Source organism: Stenella coeruleoalba, assembly GCF_951394435.1.
Source record: "Stenella coeruleoalba genome assembly, chromosome: X".
NCBI classification, from domain to species: Eukaryota; Metazoa; Chordata; class Mammalia; order Artiodactyla; family Delphinidae; genus Stenella; species Stenella coeruleoalba.
In genome coordinates, this window is record NC_137152.1 from 93,059,632 (window position 1) to 93,076,506 (window position 16,875).

Here is a 16,875-nt window from a genome sequence, read left to right on the forward strand (position 1 = left end):
CGTTACTCTATTGCAAAGTATCACATAAACAACTAATTAATGCTTACTAAACACAGATGAAAGGAAAATCCTAAAGTCCAATTTTCATATCATTTACAAAGTAAAAGAAACCCATCTGATACTCAGTTGAATGTATTGAGAGGATTCAGAAATCACTGGGTAACTCTGAAGGTAGGTTTTTTAGTTCGTTGTAACACATCATTCCATCTTTAAAACCATTCAATGCCTTCTTATCATCATACCATGACTTCAAACACCATAATGATAGGGTCCCAGGCTTTTCTCTCTAGCTTTTTCTTAAACAACTCATTCACTATTCCCCAGCCTCAGTGGCTCACACCCACCTTAAGCCATTTGCATTTGATGCTCTTTCTGGAACACTATTCTCCCAGATCCTCAACTGACTAATCCCCCTCTTTCTTCAAGTTTCAGGTCATACATCACTGTCTCAAAAATTCTACCCTGATGACCCCATCTAAACTACTCACCCTCACCTCTCATGTTTATCCGTTTTATTTTTCACAGCACTAATACTATATAAAATTATCTTATTTGTTCACTTCCTTATTGACTCTCTCCCTGTCCCTATATTGTAAATTCCATGGTAGACAGGACCTTATCTGTCTTGTTCACAGCTATATCTCAAGCAAGCAGTTTGCATGTTTATTGAAGTAAGAATGATAAGTAATAAAAATAGACCTCAGCCAACTAATTGATTAAATCTTAGGTCTAGTTCAGGGTGGTGGAATTGCATAATGATGTAAGAGAAAAGATTGAAAAGATTTCAGAGAAGAGATACAGAGATGATGAAAGGATTAGAAAATAAGACCTATGAAGAGGAGAAAATGGCGATATGAATTGGAGTATTACTACTCCAGAGAAAGAATCCATTATAATTGCTTGTTTTTTATAGTTTACAGACTACTTTTGCATGTGTAAAGTCCCTTAACCTTTCACATAATAAATATGTAAATTTGTTATTATTATCCCTGTTTTACAGGCATAGAAACTGCGGCACAGAGAATTTAACTGACTTGTCACATAGTTATAAGGTATAATTCATGTTTTCTTAGTCTCATGTCCAATATTTTTTTCCATGACACCACTTTTGGTTTAGTCTGCAGAACAAGGAATTTAATTTGGATGTAATAAACAAAGACATTTCTTATTACAGTTTGTAAATTCTGGTAAGAGTTATCCCAGGTTGTTCCCAAATATCTTTGAAATGCACTTGGAATAGATATTCATCTGTCTGGTATGGTTTGGGAAAGGGTAAAGGATATGGCTAGAGGGTAAGAGATTACTTCAATATGGTCTCTTCAAGTGCTAAGATTTTAGTATAGTCTTTTGGCCAAATTTTCGACTTTCAGAATAAATCATTTCAAATTTATTTAACAGTTAAAATTTGACCAAATGATACTACCTTTTGAGCTTTATATCACAGCTGGACTTGGCTCTAGGATGTGCTCATTGCATGGGCTGTGTATATTTTTATTCAATACCCAGAGCGTGCAGTGTGAACATAATAGAGATTGAAAGACAGCCAGAGGGTAAAACACAAATTATTAAAAAGTAATTTTGTGCTTTATGTAGATTTATTAACTCTTCATTTTAAGCTTTGTACTAAACCTGCCTCCGAACTTTCAATTCCACAATCTAGATTCCAAACTCATAACTGGAATCTGCGTACTTCTATTTTTATAATGGATTTTTTTATTCCTCTTTTATTTAGATTAAAAATTTGTTAAAATTTCACATGGGTAGTCAAAGTTAGCTTTCAGTAACGGAAGAATTCTTTTAATAGAACTATAAAAAGCACATTTGGAAGAACATAATTATTATGATTTTTTATCATTTTATTGATATTTCTTTGCTGACACAACAGATGCTATTTACAGTTGATAATTAAAATCTCCATAGTATGATTTTACCCCATGATAATATTGGTGAACATATCATCTTGTGATCAGCTAAATGGATGTTTCTTTAACCACCTTGTTAAAAATTTTCTATAATTTCCAATATTTTTACAATGAGAATCTATTACTTCAATAATTATAAATTGATTTTATATCCTTAAGTTGAAACAGAAAAAAATTTCCTAGAGTATTAGAATGAATTAGTTTGATTTGACAGCTGTGTGATCTTTGCATAAAATTCCAAATATAAAATATACTTGCTCCAATCATGACTATAGTCCTCATAATTAGAAAATTGTTTTGTTATTCTTATTTTGGTATCTCCTTGCTTATATTAAGAACCAAAAGCTGGACTTTTAGACATCTAATAGCAAAATATATATTTAGAAGTTCTTATTAAGAGACCTGGACTTGGTTCAAAAGATGAATAAAAAGATATTATAGAAAAGAAAAATAACAAAAGTACATTTGAGTGAACCTATAAAACAGAATAGAGATAGAAAATGGGCTTATAGGGAAAGAGGAATTTTAATAAATGCTCATTTGAAATATTGGGATATTTTCTATAATATTATCAAACAAAATTATGGTGTAATAGTTTTAAAGAAAATGTCAGAATATGTTCAACACATTGTGTTTCTTCATGCCTGGCATATAGCAGGTCCTCAATAAGTATTTGTTGCAAGAATAAGAGAACCAACAAGTCTTATTTGAGCACCTGTTATGTGGAGGATAAAAACCTACGAGCCAAACAGAGCTTATGATCTAATATGGGAGAGAAGAAATATAAGGCTGATGCAGAAATAACCACTACATAAGAAAGTGTGTGATAAGAATAAATGTATCTTGAAAGGTCGAGGAAAGCCAGATCATTTCCCATCTGGGAAGGTTTTAGAGAGAAAAGGTGACTTGAGCCTCAGAATTAGTAAAAATTAAGTGAGCAAAATTATTTATTGTAGAAATTTAAGCAAATATATAAAGATTACTAATCAATATTACTATAAGACACTTAATGAATCAAAAACAAATATCAGATCATCAAGAAATCTTTTTATAATCATCGATTCTTTAAAATTCCATTTGCCTTTTACCTTCTTATAATATGAAATAGTCTAGGTTCCTGGAAGCCTCTTTGTCTCTTGGCTTTGTTTTTCCTTAATATGTCACATATATCAATTCTAGTAGAGCATATGCAAAACATTTCAGTAATTACTCTGTCAATCATTTTATTCTTCATGTTAAACTTGTAGCCTAAGTTATTAGAAATTAATTTAAAACATGAAAACAACATTAGTTGTTTCTAGTATAAAAACTTGTAACTGTTTTCCTTCCTGGGAAGATCAAAGAGTTTAATTTTTTTTCTCTTTATTTCCTCTTTGGTCACCTTTGTGAGAAGTACCCAGTATTAGGAAATGTTGATTTCATCAGGGTAGGGAGCGGTGTTAGGAGTAAAGCAAGCTGATTGCCCCACCCAAGACATTTATGCCTATCATATGAATGATATGAAAATCACTTGGATTCTAAGCTAGTTTTCTCACCCCTTTCATGCATATTGCTCCTAACCCACTTTCCTATTTATCAGATAGAATTTAGCTACGCCCATTTTCTTTTTCCTCTTTTTCCTTCTCTATCTCCTGTTTCTTCTTATTATTTATTAAGTGTACAGAGATCATGCAGGTTTTGTTCACCATTCTTTACCAACTACTAAAACAGCCCATGGGCTTGAATGAGCATCCATATAAATATTTGTTGAATAAATTAATAACCACTTGGTCTGGAAAAGAAAACCCAATTAAATATAGCAATCTAATCAAGAAACACAATATAGGAAGATCAATCTGACTCCTGAGTATACACAGTGCATACTAAAATAAAATGCAAATGCTTTTTATTTTATAAACTCTTAAAATATTTCTACTACTGCTTCTCTACCCAACTCTGCCTAAGAGCACAGAAGACTTAGGGCTTGTCTGCCTCACACCCCTTCAACACTTTTTAGCTGTGTAACCTGAAGTCAGTGAATTCATATTCCTGAACTTCAGGTTTTCTCAATATAAAATCTGACTAATAATATCTTGTCAATCTGAAGGCAGTGGATTGAATGAGAAAATCTATTGCTCCAACTTATTATGGATGAAAATGTGAATATAATTTTTTAAAATTTATGTGGAAAAATGCATGTGGAGTATTTTGCTCTTTGCTTATTAATTAAAACTAATTAGTTACTGTAACTAATTCCACATGGGATTCTAAAACCCCCTAAATTAAAAATAATACATAAATATATATATCTTTTAATAACAGAACTCATGACACCTACTTAGTAATGCTGATTAATATTATCATTTCTAAGTATGTAATCCGTGACATTTCTAAACACAAATTTTTAAGATCAAAAGCTTTGTCATACACGATTGTATCCCTAGATGTTTAATAATCCTATATTTTGAAGGATTAAAAGTTAAAGAACCATTGATAATGGCCCTTCAATTGAAGTAATTGTAGAATACTTTTTATTGGTGAGCTCCTTTTTTTTTAACTTGCACTGAAATTTTATCCATATTGTTCTTTTATTCATTTAATTAAGTTGTATCTAATGTCTGGTATTGTGCTAGGAGCTGCAGATGCAACGATAAATAAGACTCAATCCCTCTCCTCAAAGAGATCAAATTTTATTGGGAGAAGTGGGCAAGCAAGCCTACAATTAAAATACTGTGTTGGAAGTGCTACAGCAGGAGTAGCCCAGGATGCTTTGAGAGCACATGAAAGCAGTGCTCCTAGAGAAGGTGGTATCAGTGTTGCATGTCTCCTGCCTATTCATGTCCTTCCCACAGAGGTTGAAATGCAAATTATTTAAATATTTAATGTCTAACTGAGAGATGTAGCAAGAATTTATTGTTTGATTACTTTGAGTTTTGTACTACAAGGAACTACAAAACACGTTTCTGGGACTAGCGGTGGAGATGAAAAGAAAAGAAAAGAAAAACTAAGAAACAAAGAGGCAGTTTTCACGAACCTAGTAAGTAAATAAGGTATGATGAGGAATCAGATGGTCACGGGTACAATTCCTGGAAATTGCGAATTATGAGGTTGAATGCAATCTGATAGGTGACAATGCTAAGGATTTTTCTTAGAGGGTAATGTACTTAGATTTTTTAAGTACCAAACAAGACACACATTTTGAGTTGTGTGCATTAGGTTGTAGAACTAAACATTGCTATGAGGGCAATTTGCCATTACACTACTTCTTTAGATGTGTTAAATGGTCTGGCAAACCACGTGTCCAATCTGTTAGCCAAAATGTGTTAATGTGTTATAATGGCTACTTTAATATCTATTCTTAATTACACTCCTTCAATGTGTTCTCAACCCATATTAGTGTATTGCTAATGAATTATGTTAATATTCTTTTGCTGTATATGCTCATTTCATGGTTATTAGTTACTTTTTTCATTGTTCCTCAACTTCTTACGTAATTTCGGCACCTATCATAGACTAAGTGTTCCTTTACTATATTTTTACAAATAATTTTACAACTACCTCGTGTACCAAGCCAAAAAATGTTAGTAAATGAATTGGTTTACTAAAAATGCTAGAGGAGCTGTATCTAGATCTGCCATTTTAGGAGACTGATGAGGCTACACATTATAGAAATCTTTTCTGCCTCTTAAATTCCTTTCACTGGTTTGACTGGATTCTTTTGGAAAATACTGTACCTTCCCAAGTTTTTTTTGCGGAGCACAGGCTCCGGACGCGCAGGCTCAGCGGCCATGGCTCACGGGCCCAGCCGCCGCGCGGCATGTGGGATCCTCCCGGACCAGGGCACGAACCCGTGTCCCCTGCATCGGCAGGCAGACTCTCAACCACTGCGCCACCAGTGGTTTGAATTGACCTGCTCATTTGAATTGACCTGCTAATTAAGGTTACAGAAATAACTTGCTGAATCATAGCACACTTATTTTGATTATTTCCATCCTGGCTTTCTTCATATTTTCATTATTATTTCAAATATGCATTTACTTTTTGTTTGCATGGTAATTTCAGCCAACTTACCTTCATTTAGCTCACTTTGTACAAGAAAATGAATTATCTCATTGTTTCATCCATTTGATTGATTTCTGCTACTGTATATACTTTTGAACTGTCCCAGATATTTTCTGAGCTTCTCTATTATCTTTTCTGAACTTTTTATCTCAGAATCACCTATCATTGTTTTATATGCTAACTTTGTTACTCTTGGATGCTTTGTCTCCCTGCTTATTGTTTAACTGGAGAAATTAAAGATGGAGAGAAAAATAATTAGTTTAATTTAATCTCCAAATTTATTCCTGTCCTCTCTGCTTTTACACAGTGTTTTTCCTAAGGTATTGCTTCAACATGAAGAAAAAAGAATTCTCATTTAATCACCCATTGATCCATTTATTCATTTATTTTGTAACTATCATTAACACAGTTGGTTACAAAGGAATGGATATATCCATTAACTTCTTAATGCAATAAATTCCTATTTCCACTGAGTCAAGTTCTCTTTTGCTTTACCTTTAACTCCCTGTAGTCTAAAACAGAAGAGAGACAGAGAGAGAGACAGAGAGAGAGACAGAGAGAGAGAATATATATATATATATACACATATATCTCAAGCATTGCTTAGAAAGCGTTTGCTAAAGTTGAGTCAAGTGTCAGGTAATATCAGGTAATTTTTTTTTCTGGAATAGATTTGAAATTGAGCAAAAATTATCTAATATGAAAATATTCTGTTTGAAATAGCCATCCATTATCATAGACCTTATACAAAACCTTCTCATGGAAATGAATATTTTTTCTGAAGTCATTTTTAGATATAGTCAAATTGTATCAGGTCATATAGTTTGAAAAGTTAACACACTGACAATTTCATTTAATTTCAATTTGGTCAAAAGACATCTTGCCTTGAAAAGGGCATCTGGGAAAAAGAAACAAAAAATTAAATATACTTATATCATGTTTAACTTGGTAAGGAAAAGGCCTAAGTTATCTCAAGAAATGAATATTACATAATAATAAAATAATAAATAAATAATGTTTACAGTGAGATAGTCTTAACTCCAGAAATGAATTTTCAAGTTGTGATTATGAAACAATCTTATAAATAAATAGCTGCAGCTCAATGAAATTGAGAGGCATGTATCTTCAGCATAATTCAATTAGTTGCTATGTCTTTTGTCACATTTCCTTATTTTTAATAAATTAGTTTAAAATAGAAATATTTTCATACATTTCCCATAACTTGATTGCTCTTTCATTTCAAAATAAGGATGGAATGGAACCAGAAAAAAAAATCATCTAAAAAATATTCATTCAGGGCTTCCCTGGTGGCGCAGTGGTTGAGAGACCGCCTGCTGATGCAGGAGACACGGGTTCGTGCCCTGGTCCGGGAAGATCCCACATGCCGCGGAGCGGCTGGGCCCGTGAGCCATGGCTGCTGAGCCTGCGCGTCCGGAGCCTGTGCTCCGCAACGGGAGAGGCCACAACAGTGAGAGGCCCACATACAGAAAAAAAAAAAAAAAAAAAAATTCATTCATGTGATATTTTATGTTTTTAAAGACCATTGATGTTTTAGGGTATTTACCTAAATTACCCTTCATTTTTAATTGTTTAAATCCTTATTTGCTGGCAATCAATAGGAGGTTACATGCACAAAACCTGTGATAATAAGAATATGGGCAAAACTTTTCTGCTTTATAAATAATTCATGCAAATTCAGCAATGCAGCCTGAAAATGCATTTTTATAAACTACATGTAATATGGAAAGTATTAAGTGATATTAACAAGTAACCAATTTTAATGAATAGAAGAAATCTGTTTTAATGTGATAAGTCTACTTCCCTTAGGATACAGTTTGTCTAGAGCAGGCATGAATATGTTTTTATACATCATGATCCACCTAATCAAATTCTTCAGGGGAGGTAATTATTTTATTTCATTTTCATATTTTTAGAGTTCATAATTTCCATGAAAAAAACTGATTATTGATAACTATAGCTTAGAACTCCTGAAGAATAAGCTAAAAGCTTGTTCTTTTCTTTTGATGCCTTCTTTAAAACTATTGACCCTTGCCAATTAATTGATGATTTGGGAAGCAGTCAATCATGCTCTGAACATCTAATGCATCTAGGCTAAAAACCAAGGTACCTCGGCTTAAAATCTCTTGGTTACTACTGGCAAAGCCCTGGATTTATTCATCTTTGAATTTCTAGTATGTAGATCAGTATACAGTAGTTTCTCATTAAATGTTACTGACTGAATTAATTAGTTCCTTTCAGCAGGCATTTATAGGGCACCTGTTATTCTGCCTTCTGTCTCCAAACTCCTACTATACTTCTTGTTTGTACTGTTTTATCAGTACTATTTTAATACATACCCTGTCTTATGATTGTTTCCCTAGATAGTTTAGGACTTTATTTTATTCATATGTAGTTTATCAACAGAATTAAATTACATGTTCCTTGTAGGTAGGAATCAGGTCACTCATTTCATTTGACTCTTTCATAAAGTCAGCACGTAAATACACAATAAATATTTTGCTGGTTAATTCGAACAGTATGAGAGAACATGAAAAAAATGCTGCCATATTCCCTTATACCACTCAACAAACTATTCCACAAAGTAACATGTATTTTAAGGGAAATGAGAGTATATATGTGTTATAAAGTAAAAATAATTTTTACTCCAGAATGTCAGCTTGGAATGCTGAAAAACAAACTTGCATAAAATAATTTGTTTAGAAGAACAAATCAGTGCTGGGGGAAGTCTTCTATTTTTTATCTTGCAGAATATACTCATTTCTTAAATTTTGAGTTAGGTTTTTATTTGAAATTGAGTTATCAATTATATTTATTGCCTAATTTCTTATTTCATGGATAATATCTTGGTCTTCTGTGCCTATTTACTTTCCAACTAATATTAAGACTAGACTGCAATATGTGTGTACTTCATTGTTTTATTTTTATGATCTAATGTTTCCTTTGTTTACCAAAGAGGTTTAAATAATATGAAAATAATGTATTCAGTATACAGAGTTTTTCTGTGCATATCTTAATTACCCAATGCCAAGACTAGAGATTCAAAGAATAGGTTTTGTACATTTAAACCTAGTAGGTTTATGAGTATGACTTCACAGCATCTATAATCTCCTAGGATACCTAGCATGAGACTCAGTAACAACAGCAGATAAGATATACTTAATTTTTTCATTCTTCTCAAATCAATCAGTATTCAACACTTACCAAGGAATCTATCTATAAAAAACTATATCTCACATATCTATCCATATTCTGCCGTCCTTTTGGCTTCCAGTACTCTCAAATCCCTAAGCTGTTTAGGGACCACTATTGTAATGCCCAACTGTGGGTTTTTCTTAACTTTTACTTAAATCTCCCAAGCAAACACACACATCAATCAAGTCTTACTTTCCCTAGGTCTCATTCTTTTTTAACGTTCAATTTGCCAGTTAATCTACAATGCTATAGTAGTCAGCTTGTCAGCCCTTTCAGATAGAATCTTACTGCAAACTAGCCATTTCAAAGTGTTTAAACATATGTAATGAATTTTTATGTATTGTACAGCCAATATGTTGCTTCATTCTATATTGATTTTTCTTTATCAGCAATTATCTTCCTCTTTGGGGCTAAAATAAATGCTGAAATAAAAGAGTGGCAGAATTTTTCAATATTATCTGGGAATACGAGATGAAGAGATTGGCTTTTTGAAATAACAAGGCATTTTAATACCTCACTTAGTACTTCTTAATTTCATATTTATCACACTCATGATACAGAATGTTGACAAGTACATAGAATTATTGAATATTTTGCTTAATTTTGTTTACATAGGTGTGGATATTATAAAGTTACATCTTTCTTTTTTTTAACATCTTTATTGGAGTATAATTGCTTTACAATGGTGTATTAGTTTCTGTTTTATAACACAGTGAATTAGTTATACATATACATATATCCCCATATCTCCTCCCTCTTGTGTCTCCATCCTACACTCCCTATCCCACCCCTCTAGGTGATCACAAAGTAGAGAGCTGATCTCCCTGTGCTATGCGGCTGCTTCCCACTAGCTAACTACTTTACATTTGGTAGTATATATAAGTCCACGCCACTCTCTCACTTTGTCCCAGCTTACCCTTCCCCCTCCCCGTGTCATCAAGTCCATTCTCTACCACTCCGTCTTTATTCCGGTCGTGCACCTAGGTGCTTCAGAACCTTTTTTTTTTTTTTTTAGATTCCATATATATGTGTTACCATATGGCATTTGTTTTTCTCTTTCTGACTTACTTCACTCTGTATGACAGACTCTCTAGGTCCATCCACCTCACTACAAATAACTCAATTTCGTTTCTTTTTATGGCTGAGTAATATTCCATTGTATATACGTGCCACATCTTCTTTATCCATTCATCTGTCGATAGACACTTAGGTTGCTTCCATGTCCTGGCTATTGTAAATAGAGCTGCAATGAACACTGTAGTACATGACTCTTATTGAATTACGGTTTTCTCAGAGTATATGCCCAGTAGTGGGATTGCTGGGTCATATGGTAGTTCTATTTTTAGCTTTTTAAGGAACCTCCCTGCTGTCCTCGGTAGTGGCCGTATCAAATTACATTCCCACCAACAGTGCAAGAGAGTTCCCTTTTCTCCACACCCGCTCCAGCATTTATTGTTTGTAGAGTTTTTGATGATGGCCATTCTGATTGGTGTAGTTTTGATTTGCATCTGATTGGTGTACTTTTGATTTGCATCATTGTAGTTTTGATTTGCATTTCTCTAATGATTAGTGATGTTGAGCATTCTTTCATGTGTTTGTTGGCAATCTGTGTATCTTCTTTGGAGAAATGTCTATTTAAGTCTTCTGCCCATTTTTGGATTGGGTTGTTTGTTTTTTTGATATTGAGCTGCATGAGCTGCTTGTAAATTGTGGAGATTAATACTTTGTCAGTTGCTTCATTTGCAAATATTTTCTCTCATTCTGAGGGTTGTCTTTTCATCTTGTTTATGGTTTCCTTTGCTGTGTAAAAGCTTTTAAGTTTCATTAGGTCGAATTTGTTTATCCTTGTTTTTATTTCCATTTCTCTGGGAGGTGAGTCAAAAAGGATCTTGCTGTGATTTATGTCATAGAGTGTTCTGCCTAGGTTTTCTTCTAAGAGTTTTACAGTGTCTGGCCTTACATTTCGGGCTTTAATCCATTTTGAGTTTATTTTTGTGTATGGTGTTAGGGAGTGTTCTAATTTCATTCTTTTACATGTAGCTGTCCAGTTTTCCCAGCACCACTTATTAAAGAGGCTGTCTTTTCTCCATTGTATATTCTTGCCTCCTTTAACAAAAATAAGGTGACCATATGTGCGTGAGTTTGTCTCTGGGCTTTCTATCTATTCCATTGATCTATATTTCTGTTTTTGTGCCAGTATCATACTGTCTTGATTACTGTAGCTTTGTAGTATAGTCTGAAGTCAGGGAGCCTGATTCCTCCAGCTCCGCTTTTCTTTCTCAAGATTGCTTTGGCTATTTGGGGCCTTTTATGTTTCCATAAAAGCAGTGAAATTTATTTTTCTAGTTCTGTGAAAAATGCCAGTGGTAGTTTGATAGGGATTGCATTAAATCTGTAGATTGCTTTGGGTAGTAGAGTCATTTTCACAATGTTGATTCTTCCAATCCAGGAACATGGTATATCTATCCATCTGTTTGTATCGTCTTTAATTTCTTTCATCAGTGTCTTACAGTTTTCTGCATACAGGTCTTTTGTCTCCTTGGGTAGGTTTATTCCTAGGTATTTTATTCTTTTTGTTGCAATGGTAAATGGGAGTGTTTCCAGAATTTCTCTTTCAGATTTTTCATCGTTAGTGTAGAGGAATGCAAGAGATTTCTGTTCATTCATTTTGTACCCTGCTACTTTACCAAATTCATTGATTAGCTCTAGTAGTTTTCTGGTAGCATCTTTAGGATTCTCTATGTATACTATCATGTCATCTGCAAACGGTGACAGCTTTACTTTTTCTTTTCCAATTTGAATTCCTTTAATTTCTTTTTCTTCTCTGATTGCTGTGCCTAAAACGTCCAAAACTATGTTGAATAATAGTGGTGAGCGTGGACAACCTTGTCTTGTTCCTGATCTTAGTGGAAATGGTTTCAGTTTCTCACCATTGAGAACGATGTTGGCTGTGGGTTTTCATATATGGCCTTTATTATGTTGTGGTAAGTGCCCTCTATGCCTACTTTCTGGAGGGTTGTTATCATAAATGGGTGTTGAATTTGCTGAAAGCTTTTTCTGCATCTATTGAGATGATCATATGGTTTTTCTCCTTCAATTTGTTAATATGGTGTATCACATTGATTGATTGGTGTATATTGAAGAATCCTTGCATGCCTGGGGTAAACCCCACTTGATTATGGTGTATGATCCTTTTTTTTTTCATGGACCCAGTAAGATATTACAACTAGTTCAGACAAGAACTCAACATACCACCTTCACAGTCAGATAGGGATGCTGAAATAAATTTGCAAATGTATGCAAAACTGGGCAATAGTCATAGGTTTACAATTACTTGCATTTTACTAGATACAATTTGTATTTCTATGGACAGAAATTGTTTGCATTACTATCAGTTTTCTGCAACTTCTACCTCTAAAGAATTGTGAGATAGTCTTGCCAAGGACAAAGGTGGAAGGACTTCCCTGGTGGTCCAGTGGCTAAAGACTTCTCGCTTCCACCACAGCAGGCATGGGTTCCATCCCTGGTTGGGGGAACTAAGATTTCACATGCTGTGCAGCTCGGCCCCCCAGAAAAAGAAAAAAAAAAAAAGGACAAGGTGGAGATAACCCAGTTGAAACCATGCACCTTGGACTGGGACTCAAACATAGCCAAAACTCAGATTGGGACTTGAACCCACATGGCCAGGACTTGAACCTGGCCAAAACCTGGATTGCGACTTGAACCCATGAGGCTGGGACTTAAACCTGGCCAAAACCCACAGTCTTCCAACTGAGATCACACACCTGGTTTCAGAACTTAATGAAGCTCAGGTTCTTGATGTCACATCACAGAAAGAATTCAGTGAGAGACAAAGTGATAGATAAGAAGTAGATTTATTTAGAGAGAAACACACTCCACAGACAGAGTGTGCGCCATCTCAGAAGGTGAGAAAGGCCAGTGTATGATCCTTTTAATGTGCTGTTGGATTCAATTTGCTAGTATTTTGTTGAGGATTTTTGCATCTATGTTCATCAGTGATACTGGCATGTAGTTTTCTTTCCTTCTGACATCTTTGTCTGGTTTTGGTATCAGGGTGATGGTGGCCTCATAGAATGAGCTTGGAGTGTTCTTCCCTCTGCTATATTTTGGAAGAGTTTGAGAAGGATACATGTTAGCTCTTCTCTAAATGTTTGATAGAATTCGCCTGTGAAGCCATCTGGTCCTGGGCTTTTGTTTGCTGGAAGATTTTTAATCAGAGTCTCAAATTCAGTGCTTGTGATTGGTCTGTTTATATTTTCTATTTCTTCCTGGTTCAGTCTTGGAAGGTTGTGCTTTTCTAAGAATTTGTCCATTTCTTCCAGGTTGTCCATTTTATTGGCATAGAGTTGCTTGTAGTAATCTCTCATGATCCTTTGTATTTCTGCAGTGTCAGTTGTTACTTCTCATTTTTCATATCTAATTCTATTGATTTGAGTTTTTCCCCTTTTTTTCTTGATAAATCTGGCTAATGGTTTATCAATTTTGTTTATCTTCTCAAAGAACCAGCTTTTAGTTTTATTGCTCTTTGCTACTCTTTCCTTCATTTCTCTTTCATTAATTTCTGGTCTGATATTTATGATTTCTTTCCTTCCGCTAATGTTGGAGGTTTTTTGTTCTTTCTCTAATTGTTTTAGGTGCAAGGTTAGGTTGTTCATTTGAGATGTTTGTTTCTTAAGGTAGGATTGTATTGCTATAAACTTCCCTCTTAGAACTGCTTTTGCTGCATTGCCTAGGTTTTGGGTCATCGTGTTTTCATTGTCATTTGTTTCTAGGTATTTTTTGATTTCCTCTTTGATTTCTTCAGTGATCTCTTGGTTATTTAGTAGCATATTGTTTAGTCTCCATGTGCTTGTATTTTTTACAGTTTTCTTTCCTGTAATTGATATATAGTCTCATAGCATTGTGGTCAGAAAAGATGCTTGATACGATTTCAATTTTCTTAAATTTACCAAGGCTTGACTTGTGACCCATGATATGATCTATCTTGCAGAATGTTCCATGAGCACTTGAGATGAAAGTGTATTCTGTTGTTTTGGATGGCATGTACTATAAATATCAATTAAGTCCATCTTGTTTACTGTATCATTTAAAGCTTGTGTTTCCTTATTTATTTTCAATTTGGATGATCTGTCCATTGGTAAAAGTGGGGTGTTAAAGTCCCCTACTATGATTGTGTTACTCTCAATTTCCTCATTTATGGCTGTTAGCATTTGCCTTATGTATTGAGGTGCTCCTATGTTGGGTGCATAAATATTTACAATTATTATATCTTCTTCTTGGATTGATCCCTTGATCATTATGTAGTGTCCTTCTTTGTCTCTTGTAATAGTCTTTATTTTAAAGTCTATTTTGTCTGATGTGAGAATTGCTACTCCAGCTTTCTTTTGATTTCCATTTGCATGGAATATCTTTTTCCATCCCTTCACTTTCAGTCTGTATGTGTCCCTCGGTGTGAAGTGGGTCTCTTGTAGACAGCATATATATGGGTCTTGTTTTTGTATCCATTCAGCCAGTCTATGTCTTTTGGTTGGAGCATTTAATCCATTTACATTTAAGGTAATTATTAATATGTATGTTCCTATTATCATTTTCTTAATTGTTTTGGGTTTGTTATTGTAGGTCTTTTCCTCCTCTTGTGTTTCCTGCCTAGAGAAGGTCCTTTAGCATTTGTTGTAAAGCTGGTTTGGTGGTGCTGAATTCTCTTAGCTTTTGCTTGTCTGTACAGGTTTAATTTCTCCATCGAATCTTAATGAGATCCTTGCTGGATTGCATAATCTTGGTTGTAGGTTTCATCCTTTCATCTCTTTAAATATGTCCTGCCACTCCCTTCTGGCTTGCAGAGTTTCTGCTGAAAGATCAACTCTTAACCTTATGGGGAATCCCTTTTATGTTATTTGTTGTTTTTCCCTTGCTGCTTTTAATATTTTTTCTTGTATTTAATTTTTGATAGTTTGATTAATATATGTCTTGGCATGTTTCTCCTTGGATTTATCCTGAATGGGACTCTGCACTTCCTGGACTTGATTAACTATTTCCTTTCCCATATTAGGGAACTTTTCAACTATAATCTCTTCAAGTATTTTCTCAGACCCTTTCTTTTTCTCTTCTTCTTCTTCGACCCCTATAATTCGAATGTTGGTGCATTTCATGTTGTCCCAGAGGTCTCTAAGACTGTCCTCAATTCGTTTCATTTTTTTTCCTTTATTCTGCTTGGCAGTAGTTATTTCCACAACTTTATATTCCAGGTCACTTATCCGTTCTTCTGCCTCATTTATTCTGCTATTGATTCCTTCTAGAGAACTTTTTATTTCATTTATTTTGCTGTTCATCATTGTTTGTTTGGTCTTTAGTTCTTCTAGGTCCTTGTTAAACATTTCTTGTATTTTCTCCATTCTATTTCCAAGAATTTGGATCATCTTTACCATCATTACTCTGTTTTTCAGGTAAACTGCCTATTTCCTCTTCATTTGTTTGGTCTGGTGGGTTTTTACCTTGCTCCTTCATCTGCTATGTGTTTCTTTGTCTTCTCATTTTGCTTAACTTATTGTGTTTGGGGTCTCCTTTTTGCAGGCTGCAGGTTCGTGTTCCCGTTGTTTTTGGTGTCTGCCCCCAATGGCTAAGGTTGTTTCAGTGGGTTGTGTAGGCTTCCTGGTGGAGGGGACTAGTGCCTGTGTTCTGGTGGATGAGACTGGATCTTGTCTCTCTGGTGGGCAGGTCCACGTCTGGGGGTGTGTTTTGGGGTGTCTGTGACCTTATTATGATTTTAGGCAGCCTCTCTGCTAATGGGTGGGGTTGTGTTCCTGTCTTGCTAGCTGTTTGGCATAGGGTGTCCTGCACGGTAGCTTGCTGGTCATTGAGTGGACCAACTGTGAGTAGTAGTAACTCACCTAGTCTATTAAATAACAGACTAGGTGAAAATCTTGCCGTAGGATATCACCTCTTATTCTTTTTGAAATTGCCAACAAAAATTGTCAACAAATCAGACACTATATTTTGTTTTGGGAATAAGTGAGGAATCACATGGATTTAGGGAGAAAGATCAACCTAAAATAAAATGTGTACAATAGTATTGCCTTTTATTGTAAAGTACTTGCATAAGTAACAGGAACATCATGATGCCTAATGTAAATGTCCGAAGTATAAGAGGGGCTACTCACATGAAAAAGTACTATGAATTTTCACACGACACATTCAGACCATAGCAGATACGTAGTTGCATTCCGTGTGAAGCTTTGAGTGAAAATATGACAAGAGGATCAAAAACAACTGAAATCTATGCTTGCAATTTTCATCCAAATCTCTCAGACGAGTCAACAAAAACCAAACACACATTTTAAAAAAAATCATTTCCATCTCCTTGTAGTTTTTGTTTTGCTTGTGCTTTTGGTGAATTGGTTTTATATGATGCTAAGATCTCTGAAACAGCAAGGCTATCTTCCAAATTTAACCACCATCGAGTGAGGGAAAAGTGTTTCTAACAAACCTGTGTTTGCTTTTAATTATTTATTTACTAGGTTGGCCTTTCTTCAGAAGATAAACAGGAAGACAATAAGTCAACTTACCTTGAATGTATTTTTATCAGTTGAGCCAGAAGGATAGGTTGAATCTTTGTCTCAGCAGGTAGGACTCTCTAGGAAGAAGAATCACATGAGATCAGGAGGGGACAAGGCAGGCAATT